Source organism: Prionailurus bengalensis, chromosome B4 (assembly GCF_016509475.1).
Source record: "Prionailurus bengalensis isolate Pbe53 chromosome B4, Fcat_Pben_1.1_paternal_pri, whole genome shotgun sequence".
NCBI lineage: Eukaryota > Metazoa > Chordata > Mammalia > Carnivora > Felidae > Prionailurus > Prionailurus bengalensis.
In genome coordinates this window covers 54,095,159-54,112,275 of record NC_057358.1, presented here as the reverse complement: position 1 = coordinate 54,112,275, position 17,117 = coordinate 54,095,159, and the positions used below count along the sequence as shown (strand labels likewise).

The 17,117-nt window shown below is 37.8% G+C and overlaps 1 long non-coding RNA gene across 1 annotated transcript in view; it reads left to right on the top strand.

Moving 5' to 3' along the window:
• Nucleotides 1–6,014: 6,014 nt before the first annotated feature.
• LOC122473079 overlaps nt 6,015–17,117 on the top strand; it is a 37,172-nt gene continuing 26,069 nt past the window's right edge. Inside the window, exon 1 of the long non-coding RNA XR_006294586.1 lies at nt 6,015–6,131. This is a non-coding gene — a long non-coding RNA (uncharacterized LOC122473079). The remainder of the gene's footprint in view (nt 6,132–17,117) is intronic.

Genomic DNA, 17,117 nt, shown 5'->3' with positions numbered 1-17,117 from the left:
CTGCAACCAAAGGGAAGATCCTGGGGATAGGAGTCTGATTTCCAGCCCCTTTTTGCTTTGCTGATTGCTCTCCGTCTCCCTTCCCCTATCTCCTCCACAGCACACATTCTGACACAAGCTCATTACATGATGATGACCTATTTTTTCATCTTTTCCATTAGCATCAAACACATATCATCTTGCAAGCACATGCATTTTTTTTTTCCCTACCAATGCTGAGTGCCTTTGAAGTCCAATTTATTGTAGGGTTAAGCAGCCAGGTCTTGATTGTACCCTAAAATTGCTTATAATTTTGATGCCTCCAAACTATTTCCCAAATCTACCTTTTTTCTACAGAAGGGTGTGGCACAACCCCTTTTTACTATCTTCTGTGGCAGAATGTGGAGAATAGAGAGGACTTGGGGAGGAATTCTCCAGGTGGGTTTCAGGAACGACTTAGTCCCTAGCTTCTAATTGCAGTTGGGCTGTATTAAAGTTGTACTCTACTCAGCAAAACTGAATTCAGTTTTTCCTTCAAGGTTTAGGGCCAATATGGCTTTACTGATTGCTCAGAATGGTCACTGAGAAGTTTCTACTTCAGTATTCAGACTTTTTCAGTTTCTATTTTGGTATTCAGAATTTCCATTGTGGTCACTTACATTTGTGAATCCAAATGGGATTAGAAATGAGAATATCGTGACTTAATCTAGGGAGTCAGGGCTGTGGCAGGCAGCTAACCCAAAGCATAGTAGTCTTTCTGAAGTCATTCTGTAATAACTTCTACTTCCACATCTAACCACTCCCTCAACTGGCTTAAGTGGAATTCAGCATCTCCTTAAGGGATGTTCAGGGGGAAGAGAGGAAAATGGAAGATAAGCAGTGAAATCCTAAGAACATAGGGGCACCTGGGTGGCTTAGTCGGTTGAGTGTCTGACTTTAGCTGAGGTCTTAATCTTGCAGTTCATGATTTTGAGCCCTGCAACAGGCTCTGTGCTGATGGATTGGAGCCTGGAGCCTGCCTCAGATTCTGTCTCTCCTTCCCTCTCTGCCCCTCCCCAACCTGCACGCTCTCTCTCTCAAAAATGAATATTAAAATAAAACAATAATAAATCCTAAGGATATAAATTGAGCCCAAGCAGAACTCAGCTCTTAAATACAATTCGAATTTGGATCCAATAGTCTTCTCTGCTCCAGGCTTCACTTTATCCCTTAGTACAATAGAGAGGAGCATCATACCTTTGAACACTCAGATTCATTATAGGAGGACGAGTCTGTGTCCAAAACAACCAGGAATGCAACCAACATTCCCTTAAAGTACAAGGAGAAAATGGAAACTAAAATTCCTACTTCTCTTTCTGGAGAGGCCAACAGTAGCATTCAGTGTTGACCCATGCTGTTGGGCTGGAGATGGCCTACCTATAGTCTGAGTCCTTGTTAGCTCTTGTTATAGACTGTCAACAGCTGACTTCATTTGTTCTGTGTGTCTCCCACACATGACACTCACCACATATGCTTACTGGGACTTGCCTCCAAACATTTATACTGGCCAGTTCCCTCCTCCCCCAACCTTAGGTACTGTCTTCCCATCCTCTCTGTTCAACTGTGTCCCTTTCCTCTTTGTATAACTGGTCCTAAAGTCTCTTCTCTGCCTTGTTGGTCTTAGCTGGCTCTTAGGACTCCATTATTCTATGGTTTCTCCACATATTTTTGGAAGCCCAGTTTGAAGTACACTATTAATGATTTCTGATCTGTTATTTAACTTTTTGGCCTTGGCTCCACAAAGCCAAAATCAAGGGCACAGCTATTTAAAAATGTTGAAGCCTTGTAAAATATTCTGATGAGATGAATACTTCTATCATATACTTTTCTACATCCACCACCTCCTCAATTTACAGTTAACTACTGCCTTCCATTTCAACTATCTTTTTCTTGTAAATTCTCCTAAAAGAATTCAGTTATCTGTTTGTAAATATACTGAGAGGTATATTCCAAAGAAACAAAATCCTATGAAAATGTTTGGCTAATATTTCCATGTTTAAATTCCTTAAGAGAATTGACCAAAATAACTTTACCTGTCAGACATAATATCCTAGAGAAAAATATGAACAAAAGAATAAATTCCATTATATAACTATTTAGTAGTTAGGGTTTAATCACTGGCAGCTGAGTTATTTGAATATGACTAATTTCTATCTATTCACAAATTATATTAATGATTACATAAACATTTTGAGATGTTTGTTCATTAGAAAGGAAATTATATGGAAATATACTATGTACTGAGAATTTGTCATGAATTATCTCTGAGGTGATTTACATGCCTTATAGAATTAAATCCCCCCAGTACTATTGTAAGATAGGTATTTCATTACCTCCTTTTAGAGATGCAGGAAGTTGAGGTTTAGAGAAATAATTTGCCTGGAGTCATGCTTCTGGTTAAGCATTTTAACTCAGTCCCTGTGTTTAACCATTATGTCACACTGTTTCCTATGGGATTTTTTTTTTCAGGCTAAATATGTTTTATTAAATGAACCTCAAGGGTATTCGAGTATTCTGAACTTCTGGGGGAAGCATCTAGGTGATTCAAGTTCGATATGATTAGTTTATTATCTAATACAACTAATTAGGTATTAGAAGTATTAAAAATTGATTACAATGAAAAAGGACGTGTGGCTATGGTTTCACATGTACTGAAATTTTTACACAAATATGTTGTAATGCCTTTAACAGAATTTTGAGGTGAAGAGTAGCACCAGCCCCATATTTCATAGATACAGTGATTAGGAATTACCCTTGCTTCAGGGTGCCTGGGTGGTTCAGCTGGATAGGTGTTCACTCTTGGTTCCAGCTCAGGTCATGGTCTCATGGTTCATGAGTTCGAGCCTTGCATGGGGCTCTGTACTGACAGGGAAGGATCTGCTTGGGATTCTCTCTCTCTCCTCTCTCTGCCCCTTCCCAGCTCATGCTTTCTTGCTCTCAAAATAAATAACCTTAAAAAATTATATAAAAAAAGAATTATCCTTGCTCATACAATCAGCAAATGTATGTATGTGTGTGCATTGGGGCTGGGGGCAGATGGGCAGGAAGAGTGGTGGTTGTGTGGATTCAGGCCAGAATTCAAACCCAGTTTTGGACTCCATAGCTTAAAACCATAACATGGGAACTGAAACATTCCTCCTATTTCACTCAGTGTAGTCCAGGAGGCAGTTGCCTGTAACATTATTTGCCAAAACTGGCATTGGCTTTGATGGGGTTTTGGAGTGGTGGGGGTCCAGAGCCAAGGGCCAAGAAAGAATTCTTGAGACGTCTTTGGTGCAAAAAGGTGATTTTATTAGAGCACGGGGACAGGACCCGTGGGCAGCAAGAACTGTACTGGGGTTGTGAAGAGTGACTGATCATATACTATGGAGTTGTGGGAGGTAAAGGCAAAAGGAGGCTTTCAAAAGGCCTTCATATGCTAAAGAGGACTCATAAGATACTGGAGGCCTAGCTATTGTCAAGCTAAGATTGCTTTTTTCTCTAGCAAATCATTAACATTATGATAGTAGGGGATTCCTGGAGAACTGTTATACTCTGTATTTGCCTCAAGTTTTTGTCAATGGGCTACAGGTTATAAAGAAAGTTAATGTTACCATTTCCTTCTTGCCTTTGTTCCCCACATCACTGTGGAGTGGAGGGTGATGTTGGGGCTCCAGGAAGCTGAGTCCATAGGTTTCTGGAGATCAGGCTATTGATAAGATTGCCTTTGTCTTGTCATTTACAAAGACATTTGTAAAATGATAGAGATTTCCTGTCCTGCATCTCTGTCAGTGAACCAATTGTTTTCTGCTTCTCTTAGCTTTAGGGCAGCTAGGAGTGCCTGAGGAATGTCACACATATCCCATGGTGGGGGGGGGGGGGGGGGGGGGGGGGTGTCAGCTTGCCTTATGCATCCTTATCAGAAGAACTGCATCATTCTTAGATCTCAAAGTTTATATCAAGGCTTCTTAGATGCTAGTAAGGTACAGTGAAAGTAAAAGTTTCTAGAGCAGCAGACCTGGGATCAAGCCTTGTTTCTATCACTTTCTTTATAACCATACACTGAATTTCTTTTGAGCCTCTTTTATTTTTTTAAATGTTTGTTTATTTTGTGAGAGGGGGCGGGGGAGAAGGGGCAAGAGAAAGGGAGAGAGAGAATTCCAAGCAGGCTCCATGCTCAGTGTGAGGCAATACGGGGCTCAATCTCAGGATCATGAGATCATTACCTGACCCGAAATCAAGAGTCAGATGCTCAACAGACTGGGCCACCCAGGCACCTCTGAGCCTTTTTTAATATATAAAAGAGGTATACTCCTCTCTGCCTTACAGGACTCATAAAAATTCAGTGTAATGATTTACATGAAGGCACTTAGTAAAATGAAAGAAGATGACTTTATACAATTGCTAGTTTTTATTATAAGAGTAAAGAAAAAAAAAAGAAAGAAAGAAAGATAGAAAAGAAAAGAGACTTTATGTGTTCTCACATTAGAACAGGTGAGGCCAACAGAGCAACAGACCAAAATGGGCACCCTTCCTGTGCCAGTGCAGGTGGCCCCAAGGTGCAGACCCATCTAACCTCAGGAAGGAAGAAAGACTGATTGGGGTCGTAGTGTATATAGGAGACATTAGAAGCTCTGTTAAGTTCAAGCCAGCCATGACTTGAACCCAAATCTTAAGACTCCACTTTAAAATAGGGCATTTTAAATGAAGTTCTGTTTTCAAAGGACTTTTTAATACTTAAAATTTTGAAAATCAAAGGAAATTAAGCAAAGTAAGAAACCCAGAGGATGGCAGATAAAGCGAAGTGGGACAAAAAGACTATTATGACCATTAAAAAACATAGGACCGACAAGGTTGGGCAGATATGTAAATACTTAAGATTGACAAAGTGGTAGAGAAGTAGGAGTGTTATGAAAGAGGAAAACAGCAATTCTAACCTTAGAGATAAGAAAGGCGTGGAGAACTGTTGTCAGGCAGAAAGAGACGCTAAAATAATAAAATAAGCCACAAAGCACAATATACAACATTGAGGAAAGACACTGTATAACTGAACACAATGTGGCTTTTTTACTACTGCGGAAACATTAGGTGGCAGAAAAGTGAAATCGTTTAAAGAAATTTTTCAAAGTTTCTTTCCAGAGGTGGCAAACGGCGAAATAGTAAAAATATTAAAGTATAAGCATATTAAGAGGAAAAAAAAAAAAAAAAGAAAAGAAAGAAAGCCAAAACCCGATAACTGGTGACATTTAAAATACCGCCTCCCAAACAACGGGCCTGTAACTTGTAGAGGAGTCCAAGTTTGCAGAAACGTCCCCAAGGATGAACCGCGGACATCGCACATCAAACTTTCTCTTGTGGCCATCTGCAGGAACAAAGCGTCCATCTCACTGGGGGTGAGAGCGGCGAGACCCTGGTGCAAGATAGACGCTCAGCAAAGGCTTCCCCCCACTCCAGATCGGACTTCTCCCCAGACCCCGCCCACCCGCCTCCCAGACCAGGTCTGCCACTGCAAGACCAGCCCCCGACCCCTTAAGGCAGCCCTCCCAGTCCCGCATCCCTCGCTCAGTCCCGCAGGCCGCCGCCCCCAACACGGAGCTTCATTCATTGACCCGGGCAGAGGGGCGGGCGAGCGAGACGAGCTCGAGCAACGGTTGTGTGAGGCTCCAGGCGGGGATACCGGGGCGAGTGCTTACTCTGGGTGTCCGTTAAGGAGATCATGGCTGCAGCGGTGAGGGCAGCGGCGACAGCACCCTCCAAGAGCCCAGGGGACGTAACAACGCGGAAAAATAATTAATTAATTTAATTTAATTTAATTAATTAATTAAAAACCGGTAGGCAGCCAAGGGTACAGCCCGAGCATCTACAGAACACTCGAGCACCCCACAAGAGCTTCAAGACTGCTTCCCATTGGCGAAACCCTCTCAATAGCAACCAATCATCCATAGTCTTGTTCGGTGATACAAATGGTGGCCACACCCCTTCACCAATTAGAGAAGAGTGTTACTTGCAATTGGTTGAGGAGACCAAACCGGAGGGCGAATGCTCCCAGCTGGAGAAAAAGGAACGCTTGGTAGGGGGAGGTTTTCTTTGGAGAGCGGCTGAAAGCCTACAGTTCCTGAGCTGTGCTCTTTGAGGTCGGAGACCTAAGAAGCAGGGGGTGGGGGTGTGGGTGGAGGGGCTGGAGGGTGGAAGGGGTGGAGGGTGGATGGGTGGGAGAGGATCTGGGGTAATTCGGGTTTGAAAGGGCTAATCTTTTCTTTCTTCTTACTGAGGGCGAGGGCGGTCTATCGCGGATCACTTCCTTTCACCAATATACTGTGCAGGAGAGAAAAAGGCATTCGTTAATCCTCGCCCATCTCTAGTGGAACTCGGGCCTTTAGGGGCACCTTGGACTTTCTACTCCTTTTTATCTCCAACCTTTCCCATGCAGGAAGTTTGGTTTCCAAAGTCTGTTTATTGGCAACCACCATTTATTGTGAACGGTACAGGGGCCACTCAGGCATAGTGGAGGATTGCTGTCGTCTTTAAGAAGCAGTTGGTGGGGAGAGGAAGGGTGTGTTTCTGATTTAGCCTGTAGTACCTCAAGGGTATTTACTCCAACATAAATGACTGGCTGTGACCCCATACAACATTTACTGTGGCTGCTGTCGAAGTTCAAACATAGCAGAAAACCAATGAATCATTGATGTAGCAATTAGTAAAGTTTGTTAAGCATCCACCAAAGAACAGCTGGGGAACCAGGAGCACTCAAGCCAAAACAGAATTAGGCGCAGGGCTATGTTGTTACAAAGCAGCTTGGGAAGTAAGAAGTCTAAGGATTTTTTTTTTTTTTTTTTTTACAGTGATAAGAATATTTACATTTTCTTAAGTGATAGGGAATTGGTTAGTTGTTACCTCATATCAACTTTGGGAAACAGTTTAAGTTGTGCTTATGATTTCCACGGGCGTAAACAAGTAATTATCCAGGTGAAGTTAGTCTTACAAAATAAGCTAAATTAAGCTTTGTATGACAAAACTGGTTTGTCTGCCAAGGAAGTTTCAAGGCTGGTCTCTGTTGGTTTTTTATTTTAACAATTCACCCCTTTTGATTATTTTCTCATGTACCCAGTCTGAAGAACCACATATTTGTTGTTGCCATTCGTTGAATAATCAGCCTGAGGGCCATGTAGTCACGTCTTCATCATTTATGTGTTTATTGTTTATTTCCTCTGGTAATCTGATCCTGATGGATACCATTTGGCATATGAGTGGCTGCTGGCAGGCATTTAAGAACCCTTAGGAGTAGACAACATATTAAAGAAGTATATATGATGACCTAAGGAGAACCATAGCCAAAGACTGAAAAATTCCCCAGAGCAGATTCCCAGGTGTCAAGATTTAACCAACTAAATAAATCAAATGGATTGCAATTGTTAAAAAGTTATTTACAAAAGCATAACATGATGTATTAACAGTCACATCCTCATGATGACTTAGGACTGGATGAACATGAGGATGTTTTATTTTAGGAGGCAGTGTTGCAGATGAACTTCCACCCCAATTAGGCCTCTTTATGATGTGAGCAGTCAGGTAATTTAATAAAAAGTATTTCTGTGGAAACGAACGAGAAACAAAGGTTAATAGTTCAAGGAAATTACAAATTCACTGAGTTTGGAGGGCAGCCAGTTGAGAAAATTTATAAATATTGGGTTCAAAGCATCTTCAGATGGAGTGAGGGCAAGAGTGGCAATTGACAGATTTTCCTGGTTTGCAGTTTGAATGTCTCTGGTATCTTGCTGCGTCACCACAGAGCAACAGACACAACGACTGGCCTCACATGAGCTGTTTTGGTGGTTTCTCTGAAGTTTATATTCAGTTGTCCAGCTTTACCTTGCATGGCTTTGAGAAAAGGGCAACTTTATTTCCATAGTGATTCCAGGTGAGAAGAGTGGGAGGAAACTGGAAATGTTAGTTTGGAGAGTTCTAGTCAAGTATTGGAGGAAACTAGAAGAATTCAGGATCCAGTTCATTTTGTGAGAAAACAAAACCTCAAGGACAGTTAACAGCACTTGAATCTGATATCCACAAAGGTGTACTACTGAAACATTGTTCTCTTTAAAATTGTTCTTATTTTTATCAAAAATAACCATGGTAAGACTAGCTTGTTTGCAAATTAAGTCTAGTTTCAAAAATTTGGCCTGATTATTTACGTAAGTGCAGCAAGAATAGTGACTGACCATATAGGCTCTTTTAAATCTGCTCTGCTGGAATGGAACTTTTCATAAGGAATCTTAGATTGAACTTTTCAAGTCTTTTTAGGTTAAGAAGCTAACATTAGGACGTTTCTAATTGTGTCCTAATACAAAGAGAAGAGTCAGTTGAGCTTATGTAAATACATGTATTGTCATGAAAAATAAAGATATTCAATATGAATTTCTGAATTCTGGAGGGATCAGGGAGGGAGAAAAATATACATGTTTCAACCTTTGTTTACAAAATTATATTTTACTGAAGTGCTGCTGTAAGCTATAGGTAGCTTAGAAGAGAGGAGAAAACAGGACCCTTTAAATCTGGACAACAAAACATGTAAGAACCAGCAGTGTTTTAAATGAAGTCATAAAAAAATTATAATCATCGTCTCATCAGTTCAGTCTCTTATAATTCTTGTTTTGCTTCAGCTTAGGTCAGCAGCTTTACGTATCAGTTTGAAATTCTTACCCATTCAGTGTTATGATCTTAAAGTTATGACAAACCTGTACTTGTCAGTCTTTTCCATGAATTTCCTTGTAAATGAAGCACTTTTATAGGAACACTTTTGTGACAGATCAGAGTAAAACAATCACTGCCAGAGAGTGAAAAAAGATTAAAAAATAGCCATGGTTAAAGATCTGGTGAGAGTTCATACACATACATACACATGCACACGTGCACACATGCAATTGAGAAATAAAATTGGTTATTTTTATGATATGATATTTTAAGATAAAAGCTGAAATTATGACTAGAATTATGACTATGACAGGAAATGTCAGGTATTTAGGAATTTCAAATAATTTTTGAATTAATTATTTAATATATCCTATATAAAAATTATGATCTAAGGTAAAACATTATTTGACAGTATTTCCCATGCAATTTAATATATCAAGTAAGTCTACATAAATTAACCTTCCTCTTTTTACTTTATTTAGAAGTCGATTTGGGGAAGTTTGTTTAAAATGTCAAAAGATTTAAAACATTTGGTCAAATAGGATCATAGGTCACTCTGAAATAATACTTAGGTACACATTCAACCAGAATAACAATTAAAAGATTCCAAAGGCAAATATAAAAGTCTACATAGTTATAAAAAATTGAGCTCTTGTAATAGAGAAGACTCAGTTTTTCTAAGTAATCCAAGATGTGATGAAGAATTACACAAAATTATTTTCATAAGACCCAGATCTTTGTTTCATAAATAGATTACCTTAAAGGTACAGAAAACGTTTTATTTATAATTTCTTAGGAAGAACTGATCAATACTCAAAACAAAACAAAACTTTGTCCTTTTAACAGAAAACCAAATTCTAATTTTGTACCAGTATACTTTTGATGTTAGCACTTTTTTTTTTTTTAAACTTAAATCCATTTCACTTGTAGCTAGACCATACATAAAATTCTTTTCTCAAGATTTCCGGTTTTACCCCATCTTTTTTTTTTTTTTTTTTTTTCTTTGCCTCATTCTGGAACAATTTTTTTTTTTCAACGTTTATTTATTTTTGCGACAGAGAGAGACAGAGCATGAACGGGGGAGGGGCAGAGAGAGAGAGGGAGACACAGAATCCGAAACAGGCTCCAGGCTCTGAGCCATCAGCCCAGAGCCCGACGCGGGGCTCGAACTCACGGACCGCGAGATCGTGACCTGGCTGAAGTCGGACGCTTAACCGACTGCGCCACCCAGGCGCCCCAGGAACAATTATTTTACTTTAGGATGAAATCGCTTTATTTGTTTCCCTTACCAAACACCACCACCGCCACTACTAACAAAAACCCATGTCCTTCATTTCTTTCCTTGTCCAAAAAACACATTCTATTTTCCTTTCCTACTTTTCATATAAAGTCGTTATCTTTCTCCTGTATTATTTCTATTAGCTTTAAATTACATCTATTAATTAGGATTTTTAATGCTTATAATCTTGAATTCCTAGTAAAAACTAAGAAGTAAGCAATTGTGGACTGGCAAATTTATAAATACACAATTATAAAAACTTTTTAGAGATACGTTTTTTGTTTTTTTTAGATACATTTTTTTATAGTATGTTTATTAGTGTGGCAAAGGACATAGTTATTAACAGACCCAAGTATTGTCTATCTGTAAAAATTAAAAAGGCCAAAAGTTGGGGTTGGAGGCTAGGGTAAAACAATGTTGGCAGGTGCTAATAGAAAGAATATAGTGATTTCTCATAAGTGAAAGGATAGTTGCCATAGCTTGAATTTATTGGAAGAGTTTTCCTAGACGATGAAGAACTAGATTTAGGTTACCTTGTAGCAGATGATACAAATGGAGACAAATAAAACATAACTAAGAACCTTGCATGGTAGTGCAAGGGAGGTGCTTAATAAAAACCATTCACTCTGAGGTAGATTTGAGGCAGTGTAGTAGTACTGAGGGACTGCCGTGATGGGAACCAATTCAGAGAGCTGACTTAAATGTATTGAAATGGCATTTCCAAAACACTGATTTGCTCAGGTCAGTTTTAGTTGTAACTCAGATGTGATAAAAAGTACATTGAATCACATAGCTTAAATACACAAATTAAATACACAATTAAATACACAATTATAAAACTTTTTAGAGATATGTTTTTAACTTTTTTTAGTTCTTATTAGCTTCAGGGAAAAATTATTAGTTGAGGTTGTATGTCTTTAGTAATTCTCTTATATCTGCTGATTCCTCATTTTAACAAAAAGAGCAATGCCCAAGCTCCAAACTCCCAGTAGGCAAAAAATATCATTGGTTACATTTATCATTTATTACAATTATAGTTGTGGTTACTTTTACTTATAGCAAGTGACTGTTTTGTTTTGTTTTTTCCTCATTTCTGGTAGTGATGTATAGTTTTATTTCAGTAGGAGTTTAAATAAAGTTAGTTTCCTTAAATAAAATATTAGCAATACTACAATACAGAAAAAAAAAAGAAAGCCCAAAGTAGATAAACTTATGTTTAACGTTTAATGATTCAGTATATTTATTAACTCATTGGGAAATAATTTAGATAGTCAACAAATATTCATTATTTAATTTAACTTGGTCTGTACTTTTCTGTATGGGAAATAGGTTCAAGAATTCCTACACTTACATTAATGGATTATAAAGGCTTAGGGCAGAAAGCTGCCCACAGGGCTAAAGCACCCAAGGTTAGCTAGCTAGAATAGTAACCGGTTATCCTTAAAGCTGCATGCTCCATCAATCTTAAACTTTTAAAGATAACTGCTAATTAGTTGTATTGCCTACAGGATACTACTTTCCATCTGGTGACGCCAATATATTATTGTGCTTTGATCACAATTTCAAAAGCCACTTGCCCCCCCCCCCCCCACTCTTTGCTTCCACAAATTAATGACTACTATCTGATTGTTTCTTTCTGCACATTCACCACGTCTGTAGTCTTGAGAGGTCAATACATATGGTGATGAAAGGAGACAGAAATCTCTGTTTGGGGCTGGTGTATCCTTCTAGATATTAGCCTCTCTCGTTTTCATTTCTGCATTTGCTCTCTTACCAGACCAGAGAGAATTTAGGATTCCTGATAGGCGACATTTCTGTTATTTACATTTATTTAAATTATTTGTTTTTAACAGTTAAGCTTGGATTAAACATTAAACACCTAACCATCAGGGCGCCTGGGTGGCTTAGTCGGTTGAGCATCCGACTTCGGCTCAGGTCATGATCTCATGGTTCATGAGTTCGAGCCCCGTGTCGGGCTCTGTGCTGACAGCGCGGAGCATGGAGCCTGCTTCAGAGTCTGTGTCCCCCTCTCTCTCTGCCCCACCCCTGCTTGTGTTCTGTCTCTCTCTGTCTTTCAAAAATGACTAAACATTAAAAAAGAAAAAAAAAAAAAAAACAACACCTAACCATCATCCTAAGTTATTTTTCTTGTTGGCAAATTTTGAAGACATGCTTGCTTTTATTAAGCCAACAAACTTAAACTAGGTTTTACTTATCAAAAGTTATATCAGGTCAGGTGAACTTGAAAACATTTGGGTTAGTTTTTATATTTCTGAGGGTTTCAAGAGTACTTCATTTATAAGGACTTATTTTTTCTATAAGCCAATTAAATAGCTCCTTATGCGTTAGTTATGGCAATACCATCTGGAGTTAGAAAACTATCACACATCTATAACACGTATAGATAGACAAACATATAGACAGAGGCAAACAGATCTTATAACTTTTGTTTAAAAAAAATTAGGCATGAGCTGATAGCCATAATAATGCAAAACTCATTAGTTTATAAAAGAATAGTTGGATCCAAATTGTATTTCTGGCAGATGGGCTAATTTGAGGCTACCTGCTCAGATAGCAAAGCAAAGTTTGTTTGCAAGCTGTAAGGATCTTTGAGAAGCTTCTGCTTATCAAAGAATGCATTCCATTGTCTCTGAGAGGTTTGAAATCCTCTCTTGTCAAAGGCACAGCTTAAGATACACTTCAAGTTAAAGTTGCCCTACAGTGACCACTACAATTCTATAAGTTCACCCATTTTCCAAAAAGGCACAAAATCCTGGTCCATAGACCAACGAGGTAGAACACATCTTTGCCTTTAGATTCCCTAAGAGTTCATTTGAGGGGCTCTGTTTTCTAAAAGCTGTTCTCAAACACAGGGAACCATGTGTTTCCCCGCCCTCTTCCCTTTGGAATAGAGTAAGATGATTTAGGTAAATAAGCTTCAACAAACAAAATGCAGGTATGCAAATTAAAGTCAGCTCAAAATGGAGAGAACAGAGCTCAGATATGAGAGAGACTTACCTTCAAACTCTAGAGTAAATGAGAAAGCACTGAACTCAGTAGACTCTGGGTTCCATCACCATAGGGGCCTCAGTTGAGGAGGAAGGGGAGGTAAAGGGGTATTTTCTTTGGATCCCATTTTGACACCACAAACTGTCAAAAGTTTAGAAATAACAGAGGTAAAACTAATGAATCATTGAAGTAGTAATTAGTGAAAGTTTATTGTGCACACACCAAAAAGACAGTTTGCAAACCAGGAGCTTTCAAACCAAAACATGGAAGGAAGCTCAGGTATATTGTTAGAAAGTGGTTTATATAGTGAGAAATTCCTGCCCTCAAGCGTCTTCTACTTGTTCATATGTATGTACTACTAATTTTAGTCGTTCACAGGTATTTGAAGTTCCTTAATTTTGCACCATATGTTTCCCCCACTTCTGACCTTTTCATGTTTTTGTCTGAAATCTAATCCCTCCATAGAATAGGAGTTCCTCTTTTAAGATTGAATTGTAACTCTTTAAAGCAAGTATTGAATGAAACGTTGAATGATTAATTTGAGTATTTATGTGGATGGATTTTGCCTAATCTGGACATTTGAATCTGTTATTTATAAGATAGGTTTTGCCATCTCAATTTTACAGACAAGGAAAGAGGTGAAGAGGAACAGGTTAAGTTTGCTAAGATCATTCAATAATTTCTTGCTAAAATTCAATACAGTTGAGTTAATAAAAAAAAGCCTGAAAGCTTTGGTCTTTTTTGCTAATCATTTTGTATGTGGTGTTTAAGTGTCATTGGTGTTATACTTGTTTATGTGATTTTGGACACTTCTCTGAAATCTGTAGAATTCTCAGTAAAAATTAGTGTGGGAATAACCATGTAGTCATTTTATTTATTTATTTATTTTATATATGAAATTTATTGTCAAATTGGTTTCCATACAACACCCAGTGCTCATCCCAAAAGGTGCCCTCTTCAATACCCATCACCCACCCTCTCCTCCCTCCCACCCCCCATCAACCCTCAGTTTGTTCTCAGTTTTTAACAGTCTTTTATGCTTTGGCTCTCTCCCACTCTAACCTCTTTTTTTTTTTCCTTCCCCTCCCCCATGGGTTCCTGTCAAGCTTCTCAGGATCCACATAAGAGTGAAACCATATGGTATCTGTCTTTCTCTGTATGGCTTATTTCACTTAGCATCACACTCTCCAGTTCCATCCACCTTGCTGCAAAAGGCCATATTTCATTTTTTCTCATTGCCACGTAGTATTCCATTGTGTATATAAACCACAATTTCTTTATCCATTCATCAGTTGATGGACATTTAGGCTCTTTCCATAATTTGGCTATTGTTGAGAGTGCTGCTATGAACATTGGGGTACAGGTGGCCCTACGCATCAGCACTCCTGTATCCCTTGGGTAAATTCCTAGCAGTGCTATTTCTGGGTCAGAGGGTAGGTCTATTTTTAATTTTCTGAGGAACCTCCACACTGCTTTCCAGAGCGGCTGCACCAATTTGCATTCCCACCAACAGTGCAAGACCATGTAGTCATTTTAAAAGTCATTATAATATATGGTTTACTTTCTAACATTTTTTTGTGCTTAATAGTGACAAATTATCATTGGTTAGGTTTAAAAAATATTTTAAACTACGGTTTAAAAATCTTGCTATGATTTTTCTTTCATTTTTATAAAGAAGTTTGAATCTCCAATTCAATTTTAGAATGGCATCCATTTCAAGTTAGTGGAAATGATTACGTTGTATAGTATATTCTGTTTTATTTCTAATTGCTCTTTGAAAAAAATTTTTTTTTTCTCTGTACTCTCAACTTTGCTGTGAACCTTAAACTGCTCTAAGAGGAAAGTCTTAATAAAAATAAAGAAAGATAAATTATAAAAATATTTGTTTTGGTGTGCCTGGGTGGCTCAGAGTTAAGTGTCCGATTATTGATTTCAGCTTAGGTTATGATCTCATGGTTTGTGAGTTCCAGCCCTGCATCAGACTCTGTGCTAGTAGTGTGGGGCCTGCTTGGGATTCTCTCCTTCTCCTTCTTTCTCTTTCTCTGCCTCTCCTGCACTCTCTCTCTCAAAATAAATAAATACACTTAAAAAATGTGAAATATATACTTGTTTTTAAAAATTCTGAGTTTTGTTTTGTTTTGTTTTTTTATTGTGGTAAAACATATATACCAAAATGTACCATTTTAACTAATTTTAAGTATATAGTACAATGGCAGCAATTCACATTATTGTGTAACCATCACTAGTATCCATCTCCAGAACTTTTTCATCATTCCAAACTGAATTTCTGTACCTATTATACAGTAATGCTCCCTTATTCCCTTTCCTCCAGTTGCTGGTAACACTACTCATATTCTGTCCATATGAAGTTGACTACTCTAGGTACCTCATATAAGTGGACTCATGCAATATTTGTCCGTTTGTTTCTGGCTTATTTCCCTTAGCATAATGTCTCTGAGCTTCATCCATTTTGTGATAGGTATCTTTTTAAGGCTGAATAACATTGCATTGTATGTATATACCGCCTATTATTTATCAATTTGTCTGTCAGGTACATTTGGGTTGTTTTATCTTGTGGCAGTTGTGTATGACGCTCCTATAAACATTGGAGTACAAATGTTTTTGAGCCTCTGCTTTCAGTTCTTTTGGATATATACCTAGAAGTAGAATTGCTGAATCACATGGTATTTCTGTGTTTAAATTTTCAAGAACTGTCATATTATTTTCCATACTCACTGTTTCATTTTTTATTCCCCCAAGCAATGTATAAGAGTTCCAAGGAATGATATGTTTTTTGATAGAATTCTAGGAACCTAAGAAATCATAAAGTAGAAAACATAAGTCACTCCTAGTCTCACTACTCAGATTAATATCATAATATAAAGATGTATTATTTTTCCACAAACATTTTAGTTTGCAAAGAGTTTTTATTATGTTTTTTTATTTGTTATTGACATATAATTAACATATAATGATATTATTTCCAGGATTGCAACATGATAACTATAGTCACTACGTATCACCATATGTTGTTAAAATATTATTTATATTCCGTATGCTGTACTTTTCATCTCCAGGACTTATTTTACAGCTGGAGATTTGTACCTCTTAATCCCCCTCCACCTATTTCACCATTTCCTCCACCTCTCCACCTTCCTCCCCTCTGCCAACCACCGGTTTGTTCTCTGTATTTCTTTTCATTTTTTTTTTTAACATTTCACCTATAAGTGAAATCATATGGTATTTGTCTTTCTCTGACTTATTTCACTTAGCATAATACCCTTTATATATATCAGTGTTATTGCAAATGGCAAGAGCTCATTCTTTTTTATGATTAATATTCCATTGCACATGTATATCACATCTTATCCATTCATCTGTCATTGGACACGGGTTGCTTTCCTATCTTGGCTATTGTAAATAATGCTGCAGTGAACATAGGGGGCATATATCTTTTTGAATCAACAATTTCATTTTCTTCATACCCAGAAGTAGAATTGCTGGATTATAAGGTATTTCTTTTTTTAATTTTCTGAGGAATCTCCATACTGTTTTTCATAGTGGCTGTACCATTTTACATTCTCGCCAAGAGTGCACCAAGGGTCTTTTTCTCCATATCTTTGCCAACACTTGTTATTTCTTGTGTTTTTGATACTAGCTATTTGGACTAATGTGAGGTGATACTCCATTGTTGTTTTGATTTGCATATCTTTGGATGATTTGTGATGTTACACGTCTTTTCATATGTCTGTTTGCCATTCTGTCTTCTTTGGGAAAATGTCTATTCAGGTGTTCTGCCCATGTTGTAATTGGAGTGTTTGTTTTTTGGTGTTGAGTTATATAAGCTTTTTATGTATTTTGGATATTAATCCCTTATCAAATTTATCATTTGCACATATCTTCTATCCACTAGGTTGTCGTTTTGTTTTATTGATGGTTTCCACTGCTGTGCAAAAGCATTTTATTTTGATGTAATTAGCATTTTTAATTTACATTTCCATTTTTTTTCTTACCTAAGAAGATATATCCTTAATTAGGTTGTTAAGGGCAATGTCCAAGAGATCACTGCCTATGTTTTCTTTGAGGATTTTTGTGGTATCAGGGCTCACACTTCATTCTTAATCCATTTTGAGTTTGTTTTAGT